General features: G+C 43.3%; 1 protein-coding gene across 1 annotated transcript in view; it reads left to right on the forward strand.

Moving 5' to 3' along the window:
* Positions 1 to 17833: 17833 nt before the first annotated feature.
* Positions 17834 to 24183, forward strand: part of cplx1 (complexin 1) — a 69226-nt gene continuing 62876 nt past the window's right edge. The window contains exon 1 of the mRNA XM_079557321.1: positions 17834 to 18047. The gene's annotated coding sequence lies outside the window, so the exon portion shown is untranslated. The remainder of the gene's footprint in view (positions 18048 to 24183) is intronic.

Here is a 24183-nt window from a genome sequence, read left to right on the forward strand (position 1 = left end):
TCTCTGGACAGAAAACCATGTTTGCAACTTGACTGCCACCAGACTGGAGCCACCAATACACACTAATGGAATCACGAAGAAGAAGCTAACATGCTAACGGGCAAAGCTGACTGCAGGCTAACGTCACTTTAAACAGTATTTACAGCCAAGTTTGAGTGAAAAAAAAAAATTCCATTGTATGATTGGATGCACAGTAACCCTCTCTCCCTTCGCCTTTCCTGTCAGGGTAGTATTTACTCTCCAAGACAATAAGTTACTAACTTGCTACTACACCTGCAGTTGCGCTTATGGCCTCTAGGGGGAAGAGTTACTTAGTACTGCTGTAAATTGTTGGATAACTTTCTATCAGGGGAGATGCCCTAAGCCAGGGGTAGGCAACGTCAGGCCCGGGGGCCAAAACCGGCCCTCCATCATCAAACTCTGGCCCTAGAGATGATTGCGAGAAAAATTATGATCCAAATCAGAGATCAAATGCCTGTTTAAGTAATCTAGAAATGTGAAAAAAATCATTAAAATGTCTTAGCAGAGCATCCTTTTAGGCCATAATCCTAAAAGAATACTCTAAAAATACTAAGAAATGATAAATCTACTTAAAATATTCAAAGATTAAACCTAAAGACTTGAGATTTGTTCTGGTATTAAAGCAGATAAAACCTATTCTTGCCAGTGGAACAAGCACAAGTTTTTTTTAATTCAGATTAATTATGTATAACTTCAAGTGGAAAAATAAATATTTTTTACAGTAAAAGTTAATTTGTTTGATTTCCAGTGGGATTTCTATTTGTTCCATTGTCATTGGTGTTTTTATCTGATCTTAGATTAGTTCAAACCGACTCAAATTTAACAGAAGAAAAACTTTATTCAAGCGAATTCAAGTAATTTATCTAATCTTAAGATGGACATTGTACAACACTGGTATATGTAGAAAGTGATGCTTTACTTCAATTGCTTCAATTGGAGGGTCCGGCCCTTGGTCTCCACTGAGCAAACTTTCCTCACCCCTGCCCTGAGCCATAACCTGTCCTGGACCAGCTATAGTTCCAGCTCAGATAAGAAGACGGCTCTTTGACCAATCAGAGGAGAGAAGCCTCCTCTATGTCACCCAATCTCTGCGGTTACGGAGGGAGTGAGGAGCGGAGAGGGAAGAGCAGGCACCCTGAGCGGCGGCGAGAGAACTCCTTCAGCGTGTTGTAACTTTTCCTACACATGTGACTGATGCAGATTGTAGATGACAGCATGAAAAAGGCTTATTTCTCTTTGTATGAGTGTTTCATTTCAGTTGTAATAAAGATTGTTAATTGTGCTGTGTAATATGTGCCCCGTCACTCGAACCAGGGACACAAGTCGGCAGCTCAAGTTTCGAGAAGTGGATTCATTCATCACGGATTATTTGGCGCCGCTTCCTCATGAAGAGCCGTGAGAGCAAAGCAGCGACAGCGGGACAGAGACGCTGCTTTGCTCCCCAGACAGGACTACACTTAGGCCACGGCAGCTTCAGCATTAAAAAAAAGCTTCAGCAAAAGCATCAAACCATAAGTTTAGTATCTTATTACGGTGGATTTTGTGTTTGAGTTGATCTCTGATGTCTCGCTCTGTTTCCACGTTTCTGTTTCCTTTTGTTTGGGGAGGAGGCACTGCTGCTTTGGTTTGCGTTGTTGACACGTCCTTTAAGGTGCGGTGCGGGTGTCGACCAATCAGGAGCTTTCCCCCACAGTGACGTACGTTGTAGCTGAGCCACCGAGGCAGATGCTCCGGCAACCCTCAGCTGTAAACAAGTCACGGAGGTTTAGCTTCATTGTGAACTGAAGCTACAGCAGCTCTGGGACTTTTACAAAGACACATCAGTGTTTCTTTATCTAAACACCCAGGATTAAAAGCAGCGACAAGAAAACGTATTTCTTGTCGCCGCTTATATGCCTCGAGGATGCCTGTTGTAGCCACGAACACACGCTGACGTGCGGCCAGAGTGTCGGTGACATTTGTTACAAGCGTCCAACCTTAACATGTCTGATCCGCAGAAACCACGTCAGAACCGCTCATATCTCTGAGCACCCAATGACCACACGGTCCACCATTTTTTTAAAAATGTTTTATATTTGCCGGTCCTGGAAGCAGAAGTCGTGACGTCACACTTAACAAACGTATAGATACAGACGACATCTCGTCACAGAAGGGGGCGTGGCTTCGCCAAGGGGGAAAATAGAATCTTTAGAGAAAAACAATTTTTCACTCTTTTTAGACATTTTCTCTTCAGAGATCTTGTCCTCTACTACTACATGATGTGAAAGATCTGTATTACAAGCATGAACTCTGTTGCCATTGGCAGCAGTTGTCATTTCTTTCAGATCTCCTCTATCAGAAAACAATGACCGGTAGAACGTTGGAAAATCCCATTCAAGTCAATGGAGCGTTTTACATGCATTGTGAAGAGCATTACTTCCATATTTAACTACTTATGCTTCGTTAGGGCAGAAAAAGACATTTTGAAATCTAGTTCATATTTATTAAAAATGTTTATTTTTTTAATATTTGAATGGATTTCACAAATTATATGCTGTTAAATTATACTGTAAGCAGGAGCATTTTTCCTTTTATTTCATCTTGAAATCATCTGGGGACATCAAAAAATTCAAGAAATCTTAGTAGCCTTGGCAAAGGCTAGATTGATATTACAATGATAGCCATGCAATATCAATGTGGGATCACTCCGGCCTGAATCGCTCAGGACACACTTTTGGAGTAGCTTCTGACTGGATCAAGCACGCTGCAAATCCACTCAGTAATTCGTTTTGAGAAATGCCTTCAACTCAAAGGCCCCACTGCTTTTTGAAACCCTCTGTATTCGACTCGTGGGCATCTGAGGAAGGAGTTATACATAGATACACAGATAAAAAAGTCTCGTCAACAACTCATTTTGGCGCCAGGGCTTCACTTTCTGAACTCCTTGTGCCCGTGCGTATGGGAATAATACTGTGTGTTTTTGTGCCTGCACGTCCCGCAGACTCGCAGTGTGCAGCAGCTGTCACACAGATGAAGTGTGGCAGGTCTCTGCAGAGCTGTCCCGCAGCTTCAGCGCCTCAGCACACTCCCCTCAGTCATGGGCTCAGCGTCTCTGTCAGCACAGACCTTTATAAAGCAGAGGAAACAGTCAGACACCACAGGTCAATCGGACATTACTGATAGGAAGAAAAACAAACTACCACAAGTTTTCTATCGTCAAACAATTCATAAGAAAATGCACATATTTCCTGAAACAAAATGTCATGTTTTCCCACACACTGCTGAGGAGAGGAGAAGCTACTGTTTATGTGTAACACTAAACCTGGCATTAAGTGACAGTATGAAAACCTGGGGGAAAAAAATAGTATTGCCTGCATTGTCTTGCAGCCATACGTCCTCATTATCCTATGGAACTCTTTACAAATGCATGACGTGGTAGGTGTTAGTCGATGGCATTGATCAGAGCCGTACATAGCTCATGCTTCTCCGTTGTCGATGCTGCTGTCGAGCGTCAAACGGCTGAAAAATGACAGCGTAGACATCCACGCGCGCTGATCAATCCACAGCTCCGGCTTTAATGGCAGCCACGTGGCGCGGCACGGGGGGGCCTGTGTGAGGGCGGCGAGGGTTTGTCCTGCTCTCAAACAGGGTCCAGTAAACCAGTGGTTCTCAAAGTGGGGGTCGCGAGGCCTTGGGTGGGGGTCTCCAGATGATTTCAGGATAAAAAAAAAGAACAATTTAATGTTTTTAGTATATTTTTTGTTAGTGTAAAACAGCTTTTCATTTGTGAAATCCTTCATAAATACAGAGGAACTTTTGAAAAAAAAAGATGTGTTTTTTGCCCTAAAGTAGCTTAAGAGGGAATAACATATACATAATGGGGATCCCGACCTCAGAGTTGTTTACATGTCAACCTTTGGGGTCCTACTAAAGAAGTTTGGGCTGAAGCTTATGGTCCCGAAGACACAGCGCAAACTTCGTGATGACCGTGCCTAGGGCTGAAACGACTAATCAATTATTGAAATAGTCGACAACAATTTTAGTAATCGATTAATTGTTTTCTGGTTCGCACAGACTAAAAAGGAGCAAAAATGACATAAAAATGTAGTATTTTTGATGAAAACCTACTTTGATTTTATATTTAGGGTCTGTAGTGTTTTGTACATTGTAAATTTCATTAATACAGCCTTCAATAAACATTTCCCTCCATCAACACATCCTCAAACAGCGCCACTTAAGCTATAATGTGATAAAATTAAATTGAAAAAAATAAAATTTTCCTACACCATTCACAGCCAAGCGATTAATCGATTAATCGTAAAAATAATCAATAGATTAATCGACTACAAAATAATCGTTAGTTGCAGCCCTACCGTGCCTTTTCTGTTGCCGCCCCACGCCTTTGGAATCAGTTCAATCCAAATTAGACGGGCTCAGTCAGCCTGTTTTTAAAGCCACCCGTGTAGAATTTTACCCAATAAAATAAAACTGAAATATAAGCATTTATTTTATCACAGACACTTTCATTTTTGAAAAATACCTCATAAATGTCCAAACGTGCTGTGAGCGGCTCACGTCTCCTAAAACATGAATGTAAGTTTATCGTGAGTGGGTACGTCTCCAGCTCGTCTCCATGGAGATGTGACTAAAGTCATCAGAATTTGAGATTTAAACAGGTTAGTTTCTCATCCAAGTCCATTCTTTGATTAACCACTGCAGAAATAGCATTTTCTGTGTTGAGCTGGTCATTAAGACCATGCTTTGTATTGACAGTATTGTCCAAAATGTTACACGGTGTACCTTTAAGTCACGTCTTTAAACACATCTTTTTTTCACTTGCCTTTGAAAATGTGTGATTCATTTTGCCTATTTGTGTTTTTGTGTACAGCACTTTTGCCAAGCTGTAAAGTCTTTAAAGTGCTTTATGAATAAAGATGGTGTGGTATATTTACGATTGCTTGACTATTTGGTCACCTGCTTGTCCCACCGCTCACTCTCCCACCACGACTGTCATGTTCTGAGAAAACATAGACTGTGGTTTTCAAAACAAGGTTTCCTGTTCCATCATTTACTGCTCAGCCTGGTGGTTTTGTTGAGTGGGTTGCAGTGAATGGCGCCGAGGGCTCCAAACTGTAATATTAAATGTTTTGACAGACTGAATGAAGCATTTATTAACGGCGGTGAGGACTGACTGATGGACTTGAAGCTTACGGAGAGTCCTGAGAAAATAAAGACATTGCTGAGAAAATGTGTTCACGGTTGGGGTTGAAATGTAAGTTAACGATATATTGTCGCGCTGAGGTATTTCTGTTACATCATTGTTGAAAGTTCTTTTGTTTTGGATGTGTTGAGGAAGACAGTTGTACTTTTTTTTTGCCTCAGATATTTTAATTACTTTAAACAGATGAAAAATACTGCAGCACCCAATTATTACATTACAGTTGTTCTCACTAGTGTTAACTTATTTACTATTATGCGTTTGTATTTAATATACATATTGGTTATTATTGCAATAATTATAATTTGCATAATTTTAACAACCAACATCACTTGTATAATCATGCATATTTGTATTATATTATATTATATTATACTATAACATAATATTTTCTATATAATATGTTTTATAATAATAATAATATATTTTTTCTACTTTATTTTTATCATTACTATTTTCTTCATTATTTTCATATACATAAAAATATGCATATAAAATACATATCCCTATATACATGCATATGTACATAAGCATATCCGCACGCACATATACACACACACACACACACACACACCATCAGTTGTACTTTTGTAGCTGTCCGTTCATGTTGGTTGTGTCCATTACAACTGAGTATTTAATGTATGTGATTCCAGGGCATTCGTCAGTGTACAGTATGAATAAAAGCGGAGGGTTTACAGATCCCTGGGGGACGACTGCTGAGATGGTCTGTTATGTGTCGTTGACTTCACCCTTCTGAGGTCTATGTACGAATGACGCACGAGAGAGAGAAAGAGCGTGTCTCCAATCGGCGGTCAATCATCGACAATAGGGGAGTTTCGTGATTCATGATCCTGCACAAATATTAACGCAAAACCGCTAATACCACCGCATCAACGGCAGACGCCCGCCCTTCGCTGATTGGTTTACTCCGCTTCGTGTTTGCATGCGCATCTACCGCTGTGGGAAATGGGCTATTTTATTGAGTACAAGGGGATCGTCAAGGGTCATTGGGGAAATAGCTCCACGTCCTTTGTGACTTCTTCAATTAATAAATACTCTATTCTGGCTTAAGGTTTCTCATGTGAACTCTTGTAAAAATGTATCATACAGAACTTACAATGACTTTTTACATACAGTAGTTTTATCTAAACAATGATCTCATATTTCACAGAATTATCATTCCTTCGTATATTTATCGAGAAAATTCTAACTTCGAAGGACATTTCCCCTCGCTCTCAAGACAACACCTCCACTCTAAGTAGCAGTGTCACTTCATGATACGGCATACAAAGCTTTTTTTTAATGAATTTCCTTTATTTTATCAGGCAAAACATTGAGAACTAATTTGTGAAGCATTGGTTCATCCATCTAGTTCATGATTAACTTTTGTTTGAAAATGCTATAGTTTAGTCATGTGCTTGTGGAAAATGTCGATTTTTTTTTTTTCTTAAGCCTTATTGTGGGTGTGCACTGCACGATTTTGGCCACACAAATGATGATCTATGATGTACGATCACCAATCATGAGAAAAATCTTAGATCATAGCTCAAAATCATAGGTCTTAGGTTATACGGTGAGACAGGCATAAAGATTTAAAATAGAACCAGTTGTACAACCAAAGATGAGTTACAACCAACATCAAGCAGTGTCTGATGTTTTGGAAGCCTAGTCGTAGAGCGAGCCTCCTCTTGCTGCAGAGAGGATCTCTGTGTCCCGTCGACACATCAGCACATGCTGCTGCACCGCTGCCAGAGTCAACGCAACAGAGGCCGGGCAAGAGACTACGCATTTCACAGGACTTTCTCTGCACTTTTCCGTGGAAAATAAAGACCAGTAGCATGTTGTGCTCGCCTGAGCTAAACACTCGCCTTCTGAAGCCTGAAACTGCCACAACAAAACTTCTGTCTCTTTGAACTATCGCACAGTGGAGACGAGTGCAGCTCACGATTTTACAATCCCCACGTCGTGCAGTGTGACATCTAAAAATCTTGTAAGACAAAAAAAAATTGCACAGCGTACACCAGGCATTAATGGTGCGTTCCAGGCAACTGTTACATTTCCCACTTCCCACTTGGAAAAATGCCTTGGAACTGGAAATTACAACCTATTAACTTGGAAACCTGAAGACCACTACGAGTTCGTACATGAGATAAAGAAAGTAATGGCGCCCCCCAGTGGAGCAGCACCGCTAATGATAAAACTAACAAAACCACTACATCAGTGACGTGAACATTACTTTTGGCTTCAACATGACGTTATGTTGTATGTTTTGAATTATATCTAGTTTGGAGAAATGGTCATATAGCGTTAGCATCACATGAGCTAACTGTTGTAGCATTAGCCGTTTTGTTTACAGACGAGTTAATTCACCTGGAACGCTCTGAGGTCGTAATTTTCAAGTGGGAAAAATACCAGTTACCAGTTGCCTGGAACAAGACGCAAAGACGCAAGCTGCAAGAACAAAATGAAGTTATTTTGCTTTGTAGCCATTTTGTTCTTGCAGCTCTCGGTGTATGAACAAAAGGTCTTGCGTCTTATGAAGTACGAATGATTGGCATGTGCTTGGACTCAAAGTGCCATCAGATCGTGCCTGTGAAGTTTAATGAGTTTAAATAGATATGTAGTTTTACAGTATCTGAATGATTTGTTTTGTTTAATTTGCAAAACAGCACAGCAGTGTTCATGAAACTACTATTATGCTACACAATTCACGCTTATAGATGTTTGGGATGTAGTCGCCCCGTGACACGCCCTGACTGTGGGATTTCCAGGTCATCAAATAAGAAAGCGATGGTTCAAAACACATTCAGCTGCAGCTTTTGGCTGGAAATGTGCTCAATTGTTTACTCAAAAGTTGCCCATTGAGTCCAATTTGCATTTGAATACTGAAATTTGATCCCCTCAGTTTGACGGAATGATTGCAAATCCTCAGAAATGAAAACAATATGCAAATGTGACTTTAAAAATCTAATATTTGGACCTTGCTGCTGTCTGTTTAAACTCTGAGTCTGTTAACACAATAAACTCATCAACTTAGACCTGGCCCTTCCCATAAATGCAATGTTGTCCCTTGAAATATATCTTCAAAGGACGAAGAACAGCCTCTGACAGGTTGACCTACACTGGCAGAGTGGGTAACCTACTGTTCAGCACTCTTCAAACTTGCTGATATGAGCTGTTGGAAGAAACTGCTCTACTTCAGAGATTTGTTGAATTTTCCAACACTCGGTGATGGCTGACAGCACAATGGCTGTCAAAAAAAAACGGGAAAGACTTAAAAGGCGTCTCCAACAAAAGCTCTGTCAGAATTACTCCAATGTTCAAAAGCACTCGGAGAAATTTCTGCAGATCAAACAGAATCACAGCACACAGAAGAGGACAGACTCGTCAAAGAAAAACTCATTTCGGATTACTTTAACTGAGAAATGGCGCGATATTGTGGATTACAGCTCCAGCAGTGTGCCAGAATGTCCTTAGAGATTTACTGTTTATTGGATTGTTATCTTAGCCCTGGTAACAGAAAGTGGGATGTGGTGCAGTGATACGGTATATCGTATTGTTTTCCTTACATTTCTTAATTTCTTTCTTTCTTTGGTCGGGACGTTGCATGTTCTGGTAAAATTGGAAAGAAATTGCTTCCATTGGTAACACAAAATGAAATTACTCTAACTTAAAGGGGCTAGTTGGCCATTTTATGCTCACTGAAGAAGAAGAAGAAGATCTTTATTTATATAGCGCCTTTCACAGACATATAGTCACAAAGCGCTTTACATGAGACAGTTGTACATTCACTCCATACTCGGTGGTGGAAAGCTACGTTTGTAGCTTCAGTTTCCCCTGGGGGAGACTGTCAGAGGCGCTTTCGCGACTACACACGTCTGCGCCAACAGACCCTCTGACCACCACCATTCACTCACACACATCATTCATCCTGGCCTATTGTGCATGTTTTTAGTGGTAGGGGAAACCGGAGTGCCCGGAGGAAACCTACGCAGACACGGGGAGAACATGCAAACTCCACACAGAAAGGCCCCGTCCCTGGTGGGAATCGAACCCGGACCTTCTAGCTGTGAAGCGAGAGCACTAACCGCTGCTCTACCGTGCCACTGCTGCCATCTCAGGTCATACATGTAACTGCACCTTCTTTGTTAACATCGTGCATGACGGCACTTCAGACCCGAAGTAAAGGTTTTTGAGTGACATTGCCGGATTTTAAAGGCAGTTGTGGTGAACAGGTCTGAGCTCATTCTACACATTTGGACACCGGCTGGAACATGTAGGGGGAGGAAAATACATGATTTTAACATTTTTAAACTCCGTACAGTCCCTTTAAGTTGGTTTTCTGTTTCTTTTGAAGTTAGAGTAAAGCAACCAATTGGATTAAACAAAATTACTATTTAAGGTGAGACACGGCAGGTGAAAGTATTGATTTTTCACGCAGTGGTCGAAGTGGAGATTTGTATCTATTTTCCTCCCTTTACATCTTAGTTTCATTATCATAGTATAAAAATGACAAAACTCACCCCGCATGTTTGATTAAGTTTTGTCACCTGCAAGGCGGACGAAACCCGGAAGTAGCTGCTGCGACGCGAAAGGCCGTCTTTCCCCGCGGGTATTCGTTCACAAATATTGACAGATTTTACATTCACGTGTGTTGCTAAGAGGCCCCGTGATGACGCTTTCACCCAAATATGGTGCGGAAGAGCCGAAGAACGGGCCGCGCGTGCGCACTCGTTACAAAACTTCAGGGCAGGCCCCACTCGGGCAGCGGGTGAGCCCTTATAGAAGCTCCCACAGACTTTTGAAGGTTTTTTTAAGAGGGATTTTTCCATCTAATTCCTGGCCTGATTCATTCAGCTTTGAAACAACAAAAAAACAGGAATTTGAGTCTTTATAGATTTTTTCACTGATGATTTACTATCACTGAAGTTTATTGAAAAACTAAACAAAATATCCAAAATCCCCTCTGAAAAAAATCGTACTTACTAATACGTCAATAAAATGAAACCATTCATTTGAATCTGGCTCAATCCACTATTTACATTTCGTTGCCCAAAACATAGGCAATTTTGGCCATTTTCATGAGCAAAATGCCTTTTTTTTTAAATGAAAACATAAAATGACAGAAAAAATCTGATAAATTTTTTTCCTCATATTTATATCAGTAATGTTCAGCAAAAGTTTCAAATTGATAACTCTTAATTTACTTTCTTTCCCTATTCACCTGCAGTGTCTCGCCTTAAATTAATTTGACTTTAAAGTATCTGCTGAACAATAATTTGGTGTTAGCAATTGGAATAATCATTTTAAGTTGGTTGAACAACAAAAGTTTATTTAGTTTAAGTGGACAGTGGTGGTAAAGTGTGGACAAAGACCACAAACTCCACACAGAAAGGCTAACCACTAGGCCACCGCGTCGCCGCTTGTTGGCTGACAGTTTTACGATGGTATTGTGTGGCCCAAGAGGCCGTAGTTCAGCTTTTCCTCCTGGGTGCAGCTCTGACTGATGTGACTGTTGGACCCGTCGCTGTCCAAGGTGCTGATCCTCCTGGCTCTGTCCGTGGTGCTGAAGGAGGAGGTTGTGGTCGCTCTTCTGTCACACACGTGATTTAAATGGGTTTTTACATTCTGTTTAAGTGAGTTCTGTGGATCAACTACAGGTGGCCCTGGTTTAGTCCATGTTTAGCCCAGGTTTAGTCCTGGTTTAGGCCTAGTTTAGCCCAGGCTTAGTCCAGGTTTAGCCCAGGTTTAGGCCTGGTTTAGCAGTGGGTAGCCCTGGTTTAGTACAGGTTTAGTCCAGGTCCAGTCCTGGTTTATTCCTGATTTAGCCTTTATTTAGTCCTGGTTTAGTCTAGGTTTAGTCCTGGTTTAGTCTAGGTTAGTCCTGGTTTAGCCCTGGTTTAGCCTTTATTTAGTCCTGGTTTAGTCTAGGTTAGTCCTGGTTTAGCCCTGGTTTAGCCTTTATTTAGTCCTGGTTTAGTCTATGTTTAGTCCTGGTTTAGTCTAGGTTTAGTCCTGGTTTAGTTGTGGTTTAGTCCTGGTTTAGCCTTTATTTAGTCCTGGTTTAGCCTTTATTTAGTCCTGGTTTAGCCCTGGTTTAGCCTTTATTTAGTCCTGGTTTAGCCCTGGTTTAGCCTTTATTTAGTCCTGGTTTAGTCTAGGTTAGTCCTGGTTTAGTCCTGGTTTAGCCTTTATTTAGTCCAGGTTTAGCCTTTATTTAGTCCTGGTTTAGCCCTGGTTTAGTCCTGGTTTAGCCTTTATTTAGTCCAGGTTTAGCCTTTATTTAGTCCTGGTTTAGCCCTGGTTTAGTCCTGGTTTAATCCTGGTTTAGCCTTTATTTAGTCCTGGTTTAGCCCTGGTTTAGTCCTGGTTTAATCCTGGTTTTGCCTTTATTTAGTCCTGGTTTAGCCCTGGTTTAGTCCTGGTTTAATCCTGGTTTTGCCTTTATTTAGTCCTGGTTTAGCCTTTATTTAGTCCTGGTTTAGTCCTGGTTTAGCCCTGGTTTAGCCTTTATTTAGCCCTGGTTTAGTCCTGGTTTAGCCCTGGTTTAGTCCGGGTTTAGTCCTGGTTTACCCCTGGTTTAGCCTTTATTTAGCCCTGGTTTAGTCCTGGTTTAGTCCTGGTTTAATCCTGGTTTTGCCTTTATTTAGTCCTGGTTTAGCCTTTATTTAGTCCTGGTTTAGTCCTGGTTTAGCCCTGGTTTAGCCTTTATTTAGCCCTGGTTTAGTCCTGGTTTAGCCCTGGTTTAGTCCGGGTTTAGTCCTGGTTTACCCCTGGTTTAGCCTTTATTTAGCCCTGGTTTAGTCCTGGTTTAGACCTGGTTTAGTCCTGGTTTAGCCTTTATTTAGCCCTGGTTTAGTCCTGGTTTAGACCTGGTTTAGTCCTGGTTTAGCCTTTATTTAGCCCTGGTTTAGCCTTTATTTAGTCCTGGTTTAGTCCTGGTTAAGCCCTGGTTTAGCCTTTATTTAGTCCTGGTTTAGTCCTGGTTTAGCCCTGGTTTAGCCCTGGTGTCATGTCCCGCTTCACCACCCGTTCCGAGCTGTGCCGGTGCCTCCGGGCTGCAGTCACGATGGAGCATGTGTGCTCCTCTTCCACAGCCGCGAGCCTCGTCCAGCCCGTCGGTTTGCAGCATCTGACCGGACATCTGCGTCTGGACAGCGAGGGGAACATTTTGTGATTTTCCCCGCAGTCTTCCGCTTGGATTCATCAAACGGCCCGGACAGACTGCTCTAAGAGGCGGGCTGCCGAGGCGCTCGCTCCCTCTCCCGCACATCGCACCTCCGCTCCTCCTCCTCCTCCTCCTCTGTCAGCCAGTACAGGCCTGATGAACGGAGCAACTGCAGATTCAAGACCACAGATCTGGGAACTTACAAAATCGTTTGATGTTGCAAAGTTTTATCACTGTTACATTTATATATATATATATATATCTATTATAGAAAACGCTATCTCAATGGCCGCCGCCTGGGCGCCGCCATGTTTATTTCCCATACCGACTTTGAAGCTAAGCAGGAAAGTGCCTGGTTAGAACTGGGATGGGAGACCGTTCCTCCGATGCTAAGCAGGGAAAGGCCTGGTTAGGACTGGGATGGGAGACCGTTTGGGAACACCAGGAAGCCTGGCGACAGTACTGAGTGTGTGCGTGGTTGGTGTTATTACATCCGCGGCCGGCCCCCACGTGACGAGTCCCACCGCTCGCGGGCATTGACAACGGGTCCATATGGACCGCGGTGCTGCTGTCCGAGGACAACCCGCTGTCACAAAAACCCGAGTGCACGAGATCTGACTGCCGTGCGTGTGCGCGCGTACAAACAGGGCGATGTGTGTGTGCGCGCGTGTGTGTGTATGTATGTGTACGCGTGCGCATCCAAACAGGGCCATGTGTGCGTGCGTGTGCGTGTGCGTGTGCGTATGTGTGTGCGTGTGCGTGCGTGCCCAAAACCTGCTCAAACACGAGCCTCTAATCACACGCGCTGCTCCGACTGATTTATCCTCCGTGTGAGTAACAGCGAAAATGACACTACAACTTAACGAGCGCATGGCCTGCACTGCGTAGTTTTTTTTCTTTTTATCTTTTTTTTTACTGCTGTACCTTTTGTTTTCTATTTTGCTTTCACGTATTGAGCCCAGAGGTACATTTTATTCTAAAGCAGCTTGGAAAGCATTGCCAATTTTATTGTAAGGTTATAAATACTGTCTAACAACGATAATTAGGCTATTTCATTTCTAAACCTACTCATTATTTTTTGGATTGTAAACTACCGTGATGCACCAAACCACGGGTCCTGCACTTTGAACCAAAGCGTTAGAGCTGAAGAGATTAGATCGGGCCCAAAAAATCAAGCCCGACCCGACCCGAGCCCGCGGTTATAAAAGCCCGACCCGACCCAGCCCGAGCAATTAACGTGAATTGTCAGCCCGAACCCGAAACAAACCCGACGTAAATAATTATTTATTTAAGGCTCAGATAGGTGCATCTGCACAGCAGCACCATGTTTGCGAGGTACGCGGCTACGCGCACGGCATACGTGCACGCAGCACGCGGCGCGGAGCAGCCAGCGCCGCAGCTCAATGTGTCTGTCTCCTCTTTTCCGTATCTCTCTCTCCTCCTCCTTCATGTTTCATAAACATCGCGCTCTACAAAAGCTACTTTTTACGCAGTAACAGGAACCAAACTGCTTATTTATCCACTGTTAATGAAACGCTGTCCTGAGAGAAAGAGTGAAGAGTGATGTTCTCTGTGTGGCGCCGGTATCACAGCCTGACCATGCTGCTTAAACGTGACAACACAGCAGCACGTGCGCCCGCCCCCCACACCTGCACCACCTCCCTCCCGGACTCCTCTATTTTATATTGCGTATTGCCACATTTTGTATCCAATAGACCGCATATTGCATAGATTTGTATTAGAGATTATAATGACATTAATTAAAAAAAGAAAAAAAACACAAAAAAAACTTGAGCCCGACCCGACCCGACTCTCATGCGGGAAATCTCGGCCCGGCCCGGCCCGAATGTCGGGTCGGGCTCGGGCTGGGCTCGGGCTCGGGCCAAAAATCTAACCTCTAAGCTGAACCCCTAATATTTATCCATAATTATTCCACTGTCTCTTGAATTCTATTCCCTGAGTTTAGCGAACATATTGTCGTTGTAGTTTATAAGAAAAGAGTACGGGTGCATCAAACACTCCAATTGCAGTTTGTTTGACATTTTTTCTTGCATTCATTCTTTTACTCATTTGTAGTGGCCATAGTTTTTGGCATGGGTTGGGAACCACTGGTCTACAGCTGAACTGTGTGACGGGTTGGACATTTCTTTGTAATCACTCATAATCTCAGAATATCAAATGTGGAGACTAGCGAGGCCCGGCCGAAGGCCGGGTCTCAGCTAGTATATATATATATATATATATATATATATATATATATATATATATATATAATTTTTTTTAAAGCCTGAAACAACCATTGCCAACTGGTCAAAAACACATTACACTCAAATTTAAAATTATCTATTATAGAAAACGCTATCTCAATGGCCGCCGCCTGGGCGCCGCCATGTTTATTTCCCATACCGACTTTGAAGCTAAGCAGGGAAGTGCCTGGTTAGAACTGGGATGGGAGACCGTTTGGGAACACCAGGAAGCCTGGCGACAGTACTGAGTGTGTGCGTGGTTGGTGGTGCTGCTGTCCGAGGACAACACGCTGTCACAAAAACGCGAGTGCCCGACATCTGACTGCCGTGCGTGTGCGCGCATCCAAACAGGGCGATGTGTGTGTGCGCGCGTGTGTGTTCGTGCGTGTGTGTGTGTGTGTGCGTGCGTGCGTGCCCAAAACCTGCTCAAACACGAGCCTCTAATCAAACGCGCTGCTCCGACTGATTTATCCTCCGTGTGAGTAAAAGCGAAAATGAAACTACAACTTCACGAGCGCATGGCCTGCAATGCGTAGTTTTTTTTCTTTCTTTTTTTTTACTTTGCTGCTGTACCATTTGTTTTCTCTTTTGCTTTTACGTATTGTGAGCCCAGAGGTACATTTTCTTCTAAAGCAGCTTTGAACGCATTGCCAATTTCATTGTAAGGTTATAAATACTGTCTAATAACGATCATTAGGCTATTTCAGTTCAACACCTACCCATTATTTTTTTATTGTACACTACCGTGATGCACCAAACCACGGGTCCTGCACCGTGAACCAAACCGTTACAGCTGAACCCCTAATATTTATCCATAATTATTCCACTGCTCTTGAATTCTATTCCCCGCGTTTAGCGAAAATATTGTCGTCGTTTATAAGAAAGGAGCACGGGTGCATCAAACACTCCTATTGCAGTTTGTTTGAAATTGCTTTTTGCATTCATTATTTTACACATTTGTAGTGGCCATAGTTTTTGGAATGGTTTGGGAACCACTGGTCTACAGCTGAACTGTGTGACGGGTTGGACATTTCTTTGTAATCACTGACAATCTCAGAATATCACATGTGGAGACTAGCGAGACCCGGCCAAAGGCCGGGTCTCAGCTAGTTTTATATATGCCTTAGTAACGGTTAGGTGTTATTCTTACATCAGGTAAGGTCTAATTTTGTCCATTTAAGACCCTGTTTAGTTCATGATCTAGTCCTGGTGGTTCTCAGCGTGAAGAGTTTGAGAGTACTGCACTAAATCAGAGCAAAAATATATGTAGCGTTTTTTTTCACTCTGATCTCAACAGTCCATAAAACCTTTGCAAACGGTCTTCACATTGTCTAACATGCCTTATGTCTAACATTTGAGCTCATGTGTCTTGATCTAGTGATTGTGTTTCCACTTTTCTCGCCTCGGTGAAGCTTCAAAGCGCAGAATACTTGCACTTCTGGACACTCGAGGTCGGTCACAGATGCTGAAAACGGCCACACTGGTTGAAAATGGATCCCTGGTGGTGACTTTGGGCCGGCGACCGAGGCCCCTCGGAGCGGACCATGTAGAATGGAGGTCGGGGCAGAGTGGAACGGGGTGAACACGGAGGATGTGGAATCTGGCAGCAACACCTGAACACAATAAACAAATAAAGCACTTACTTACTTGCTTCAAGCTTTGTCTGAGGTTAAGGTTGTGGCTCGACCACCATATACGTTAGTTAAGTGTGACGTCACAACTTCCTCTTCCGGGCACTAGCAGACCAGCAAATATGCGAGAAAAAAACACAAAAACTCTTAAAAACTACCATCAGCATTTAACGGAGAGCTGCTGAACCTTCTTATTTCTCAGTCATGAGCCAAAAATGCTCCACCTACTGCTAAAAACGTAAGATTTACTAAAGTCACTACTTCCGGGGTTAGCATAGCTGCTGCGCCGTTAGCATTTTTCTCTGTTAACCCAGATGTACCGATGTTGGTAAATATTACTTTTATAGCAGTGGGTTCAGCATTGTTGGCTACTGGGCCTGATGAATAAGTATGTTCAGTAACTCTCTGTTGAGTTTCAGAAATATTGGGTGTGGTATTAAAGAATTGTTTGTAGTTTCTCGCACATCTCGGGATTGAGATGTGACGTCACCACTTAACAAACGTAAAGGCTGTATCCGAATGTCCACACTATTCCCTAACCCCTCATTCACTACATAGGCCCGCACTATATAGTCACTGATTCTGTTGGCGATTGGGACACAAGCCACTACTTTCTCCGCGCTGCGTGACGTCACGCGCGCTGCGGCTGCAGATATGTTTTTAAATTTTTTTAATCTGAATTTATTTATTGTTACAAACGTTTATTTTATGAAACAGAACGACTGTTTTGGCACGTGTACAGGCGTTACTATCATCACCAAAAAGAAATAAAAATGAAAAAAGTCACCCCAGCGTGAGCTCAGAGTAGGTCACAGGCAGGTGTCCAAAGCGCCAGCAGATTGAGTGACTACATCTGCTAAAAGTTTGCAAAACTCCGGGAATAAAGTATTTCTGTGATAAAGACCAACCAGACTCATGAGACAGTGGAATATTTATGGATAAATACGAGTCGGATACGCTTTTACTTCACATGGATTTTACGTGAGTGGCTTGGATTATTCGAGAGGAAGCTGTCGGTCATTTAACAGCTCCAGCTAAAGGTTAGCAGCTAACGTTAGCATCTTTTCACCGTAACCGTTTATATTTAGGTCGTTTATTCATGAGAAAGACGCAACACATGACTGAAACGGCTGATTTACTTCAGTCGTGTTGTTTAGTTCAAAGACCTGTCAGGCTCTTTTCTGACTCTCGCAATGCATTGTGGTCTATATTGACCCGTTTAGTGACCATCGATGCTCACTACTTTTCGAGATGCATTGTGGGAAATTTCGAGTGCACTACTTTTTTCTCTCTGGACATTCGGAGACCCCTACAAAATGGCGTGAGCACTATATAGTGCACTATATAGGGATGGGGTGGACATTCGGATACAGCCTGGTACTTCCTCAAGTACAAGACTGTTCCGGTGTTTGGTTCCTCTCTGCACCCTGCGGCCGTAAACCCGCGGCCCTGTACCTGCAGCAGCTCCGCTCTGCAGCAGACGAACCCCCCCCCCCCCCCCACACCCTCCCTCCCTCTGTCTCCCCCCTCTCTCTCCACAGCTCCCTCCGTCAGCGTGCGTGAGAGAGACCCAGCCAGCGCCGAACGCAGCGCGAGGAAGCACCACCAAGTCCGTCCCTTTTTTCCTCTTCTCTGCTCTGCTCTTCTTTTTCTTTCCCCCTCCAAATAAAAAACAAAAAAACAAAATCCGTGCGCAGGAGCCGAGGGATGCGAGTCTTTGCGAGCGGTTACAGGACGGAGCACACACTCTCCTCCCTCTGAAGAGCCCGGCTACGACAGCGGAGGTGAGCGCCTGCGTCTGCTGCTGCTGCTGCTGCTGCTGCTGCACGTACCGCCGATGTTCGGAGCTCTCCGTCCCTCTGCGTGCCTCGCGTTACAGCCGTAGCTTCTTTCTTTCTTTCTTTCTTTGTTGTTGTTGTTGTTATTACGCGTTTTGGGATCGGGTTGACATCGCGCTACACGCTTTTGTCTTTGCGTCCTGTCGCGATTTACAACAAGATACACACGCTTCCACTTGGGCACAAGACACCCGCCGTACAACCTTCTCCGCGCGCAGCTGTCACCGCCTGGACGATGCTGGGGGGGGGGGTTTACACGGCCACGGGCGTCGCTTTTCCGGAGCCAAAGTTTTAGAGCTTTCCGCGTAGAGTGTCCTCGGCGCGTGGGGTTATTACGCGGTCACGGGCAGCACACGGCGGTGGGTTGGTGGGTACAGGTTGTCAGGCGGGCTACGAGGAGGAGGAAGAGGAGGAGGAATGAGGGGGGGGGACACAGAATGCAGTGGAGTGTTGTGACTGGACCCCGACGCGCGGCTCCTGTGGTCGCTCCGTGTCGTTCTCCCGTTGACCTCAGTGTCCTTCATTTGGCGCATTGGGAGAAAAACGCGCCTCCGCTGTTCCCTTCGCGCGTGCAGACGGGCTGGTGTGTGCACAGCGTGTGGCTGTACAAATGAGCCGTGCCGTTTAAAATTACGTTTCACACACGAGCCGACGATGGGAATAGAAGCCTGTTTTAAATGGTCTAAACTGGATCGTGCTCGGTGAGGGAGACCGGGCTGGTTGTCACACATTTTTTTGAAGAGTCAATTATAGAAGCCTTTTACCCCCTCCTTAACTGAGCACATGTTCTCCAGTTCGACTTTAACCAAATCTATGATAGTAATTATGGCTTACGCTGGAATTGCGCTTTTCAAGCCTTTGTCACCAAGTTTCTCAAAGCGCCACACGGTCGTCATTATTCAGTCACTCCATACGCGGTGGTGGTAAAACTACTAATGTAGCCACAGCTGTCATGGGTCTACCTGTCCATCGGCCCCTCCGACCACCAACCACTCACTCACACACTGCATTCATCCTGGCCTATTGTACATGTTTTTAGTGGTAGGGGAAACCGGAGTACCTGGAGGAAACGCAGACACGGGGAGAACATGCAAACTCCACACAGAAAGGCCCAGTAACCGGGGAACGAACCCGGACCTTCTAGCTGTGAAGCACCAGTGCTAACCGCTGTGCTACCACGCTGCCCAAAATCTATTAAGCTTTTTTATTTTTTTTTCCGACAATGCAAGGAACAATCTTCGGTCAGTTTTGTAGGTTTTTCAAATGAGGCGCTACACTGGCCGATAGACTGTAAGCTCCAGTCCAGCTTTTAGATTTGGGTAAAGCTGAACTGGAGAAAATGTGCTCAGTTAAGATGGGGGTAAACAGTATTTATTAAGTTTGAGTGAAAAAAATGATCTCCATTGTGTAATTGGATGTACAATATCCCTCTGTCCCTTTGTCTTTTCTGTCTGCGTAGTGTTTACTCTCACGGACACGGATTGATGAGTAAAAAACATTAACATGCTACGACACCTGCGGTGGCGCTTATGGCCTCTAGGGGCATGAGCTGCTTTAAGCCTTGAACCCAAAGAAACAAGGCAATATCTGTTTTAAACAGATTTTTCCACATCTAAATAGCTCATTAAGTTGATATGAAAACAAAACATGACAGAAAACTTGCGGACATTTTTCCCCCATATATTTTATATCAGTATACAGCAAAAGTTTCATATTTTTTCCCCCTATTCACCTGCTGTGCCTCTACTTTTTGCTAAACTCTCCCACTGTTTATACACTATGTGATGACCACTATGTGTTTCCGCATATTACTGAAAAAGTAATCAGACTACTGACTACTGATTACTCCTTTAAAAAGTAACTTAGTTACTTTACTGATTAGTTTTTTGGCTAATTTGGTCGGGACTGTGCAGGTTAATGAACATACATGGGTTTCATGCATGTAAATACGCCACACCGAAATGAACGTAGCTAAGTTATATTACTCGTTACTTTATTGCAGCGAGTTTATTTTACACACAGTGACATCTACTGTAGTTTGGGGGTTTGACCACCAGAGGGCACCGCATTACTGCTATTGTTGGAGTCTGATTCACTTCAATGCGTTGCTGTTTACATCGTGCTGTGGCTAAACACATTTCTCACAAAGATTACGGATGTGTCTAACCTCATTTCATGGCACTGACAAAAACCGCCTCCTACGGCATTACGTGGTGGGACTCTCACTTGACTGCTGTGTTGCAACTCTAAATGTCTTCCCTCCATTGTTGTTTACGTTTATGCCGTGATCCTCAGGCTGGAAAGGTTACGTCACACCTTGTGACGCAAAAAGAAAGCAAATATCTTTTTACAAAGGAAAATGACAAAATAGTAACGCACTGTGTCTTGGAATTTATTTGAGCTAAAAAACAAACAAGTCACTTCCTTTAATGCTGTCTGCTTTTGATGCTTTTTTCAATACCGGTTGTGGGTTAAAAATGACAACACAGGCACAACACAAAAACGGGTGTTTTACTTAACGCCGTGAAAACTACAGGACATACAATACAAATACATACAAACTTGTGACTCGACACATAGTCGAGGTAACACATGTGCTAACTAAAAAGCTACCTCGTGGCCACCTACCACTTTTGAGGTTCCTGGGGAGATAATCTTACAGTCTTTTGCATACTAGATTAAGATGCAATAATTAGAACAATGTAGTTTACAAATGTACAGAATAATTTGACACAATAACCTTGTGCAACTAGCTATTTGGTCTTGCTGCTGCAGTTGGCTCGATCAGAGTCTCTGGCATATCTGGTACTCAAACTAAAACCTCGCAAGAATAGCGGTAAAACAAAAATAAAATTGCCCTTTATAGCAAAATAAACGCATCTTATTTATAATATGTAACATATTTCCTCAGCATTAACCACTATCATTTTCAACAAAAGATATTTAACCCTAGAAACAAAAATTGTAAATGTGTTTAAAGGGACTATACAGAGTTTGAAAATGTAAAAATTAAGTATTTTCCTCCCCCTACATGTTCGACCAATGTCCTAATGTGTAGAATGAGCTCAGACCTGTTCACCACAACTGCCTCTAAAATCCTGCACTGTCACTCAAAAAGTTGTTACTTCGGGTCCGAAGTGCCGTCATGCACAAGCTTAATATAGAAGCTGCAGCTACACGTAAGACCTGAGGTGGCAGTAGTGAGTATAAAGAATACCAACTTGCATCCAGTCCCTTTAAGTGTAAGTCATTTCAACAACACCAGGAGTACCTGAGCTTTTTGTCTATACCCTACCAATATGTGCCCAGTCAAAGGAATCAGGGACACATGTAGGTTCTGGGGCATTTTGAGCTTTTGACACATTGTTAAAGTGTAGTCTCCAAGCTTTCCAACAATGTGTAACACATGGAAATCTGATAATATTTGGACTCGTAGCGGCAATTTGAATTTAACAACTCCAAAAAGCCGGAAGGGCAGAAAAAGCCTTCCAAACTTTTGGGCTGTTCTCACCTCTCTCTGCTGCTTGAGTGACAATAGAGCTCATTTACATCTCATTTAGTGAAGCCATACCCGCTCCCCCCGTAACAATGTAAAGCACACAGGGAGAAAAGGCAAAAGGCCAGAAAAATGTGCCATCAAATAAAAAAAAAAAGGATTTGCAAACAGGTACCTCTACAGCAACTAGCAACACAATGACAACTAGCAACGTTATCCAAACACACACACATTTGACCAGAGGCACACACGGTCAGTAGTGCCATGAACAATGACTATGTTACATTTTCTGTAACCTGTACACACAGCTTACGACCAAAAACAAAACACTGATCACAGCACGTTAGCTTACAGCACAACAATGGCCTCAAAAGAAAGCAAACTTTCCTCACTCAGTTATTTTCAATGTAGAGTTATGCAAATCCGCACTACATCCTTCTGTCTAAAACACGCTCTGAGGCAAGGAGTTGGCTCGGGAAATGTAATGGTCAGCAGGGGGCGCTGTGCATGCTCACAGCCAGGGCATCATCAGTCGCACTGGAAAGGTTTGCCTGGAAAAGTTCACTGGTTTCACGCAGAAAAACAAACTTCTGGAGTCCAGCGTTAGCATTCGGCTATTCAGAGCATTAGCAACAGGGGTTGGCCTCCGTGAGACACTCGGGGAAGCGTTGCATAATCATGAAGCCACACACACACAATGACACGCCCCCACGGCCTTCACGCTTTTAAATATACCAATACTGTTATCTAAAACACGGTGAGGCTTCTTCGTGATCTCAACTAAAAGATTCTGCAAAAAAGCAAAAATCACCAATTTTCAAAAAGTGCTCTTCTTTCTCGATTTATGGAAGCTGAGTCAGCCGACTTGTGTCCCTGGATTCCACGACGGGGCACAATTGGTAACAATCTTCACTACAACTTTAATGCAACACTTGTACTATTCTGCTATTCTGCTACTGAAAACTGCTGCTCGAGGTCCTTCCTCCTCTTCCCTCTCTGCTCCCTCCGTACACTGCAAAGTTTTGGTGACAAAGCGGAGGATTATCTCCTCTGATTGGTCAAAGAGCCGTCATCTTATCTTAGCAGGGAACTAAACCTGGTCCAGAGCGGCTTATGCGCTAAAGGCATGTTTCCATGGAGATCTACCTTGCTAGAAAGTTATCCAGCTTTGTAGTACGGCAAAACCAGTGGTAACACTAAACCTACCCCAACCCTCTAGTCTAGCTTCGTAGTACACCGCTCTGGTTTTGTCTGTGCCCACATAAAGGCAGTATCCCGGTTTCAGTTTCCTAGATAAGCCAATATCCAGGTTATTAGAAGCCAGTATACGCACACTGGGATATTCCCCCAGTCTCCGGGACACTGTGCCATGTAAACGCAGCATCCTAGTTTCTCACCGCTGCTGACACTCTGAGCATGTGCGAAACTTTGAAACGGATACGGCAGGGGAAGAAACTTTCTTACAGCGATTGTATTTGATACTTACTCCGCAGTAGCTCCAGTGGCTGTCCGCACTGCACTTGGATTAAATTGTCACTTTGGGACTCCACACAAACCTGCACCTTATTTTGTCTCTGAAGCTGGAACAGAGCTCTGCAGTTCCAAGTGCTTCTTTCGATAGTTCTTGTCTCTGTGTTTTAGTGAAGTGTCTTAAAAAGCCATGTGTTTGAAAAATTCCTTTCCGTATTTGTCATTCACTCCCAGGATACTGCAGTTGCTCATGAGAGGGATACGCACATCCTAGTTTCTCTGACGCATGTAAATTTCATATCCAGAATATTGTCATGACCAGGATATGACTAATGACCAGAATTGTAGCACAGTGGCACAACGCTTAGCGCTTGTGCCTCACAGCTTTTTTTTCAATTTTTTTGTCAATTTTTTTTTTTCAAAGCAGACTTGCGTTATTTCAGGCCGCTGGGATTATTTTCCCTTCACTTTTCACGTGCCATGGCTCATGCTTTTGTCTGACATAAAAAAAACAGCGCTGTGTGATGATGTCATCAGGCCGCACTGCTTAGTTTACTTGCGCAGGTGTGAGGGCTGGCCAGCAGGGGGCAGGTGTGAAACAGAGACCTCTCCTTAATCAAGGCGTACGTGAAATCATTTGTACTTTTATGACTGTCCAGAAAACATAAAATATCATCATAGTGTTTTGATTAATGAATAAATAAAATAAAGATAGACTTTTTTTTAAAGGCAACACATAATCGTTTGATTAATCATGATTTCAATTATGACAAAAATAATCGTGATTATTATTTTTTCAATAATCGAGCAGCTCTAGGTCCCGGGTTCGATTCCTACCTGGACGGGGCCTTTCTGTGTGGAGTTTGCATGAGATTAATAAAGTATAACTTGACTTAATACTTGAGCGCATGTAAACACACTCAAAAACAAAAAAAGTCCAATTGTGTGTAAACGTTAGGAAACGTTTCTCCATCAGGGCTGAAAGATATGGGGGGAAAAAGTAAAACAAATGTTCCATTACAGGGCCTTTAAAGCAGTACAAAGTCCCTCTGGGGGCAATCAATTGTTAATGGGATGATTAGGGGGTCTTTCACCTCCCCCTGGTGTCTCTGGCCA

This window comes from Gobius niger (assembly GCF_951799975.1).
Source record: "Gobius niger genome assembly, chromosome: 5".
Classification (NCBI taxonomy): Eukaryota; Metazoa; Chordata; class Actinopteri; order Gobiiformes; family Gobiidae; genus Gobius; species Gobius niger.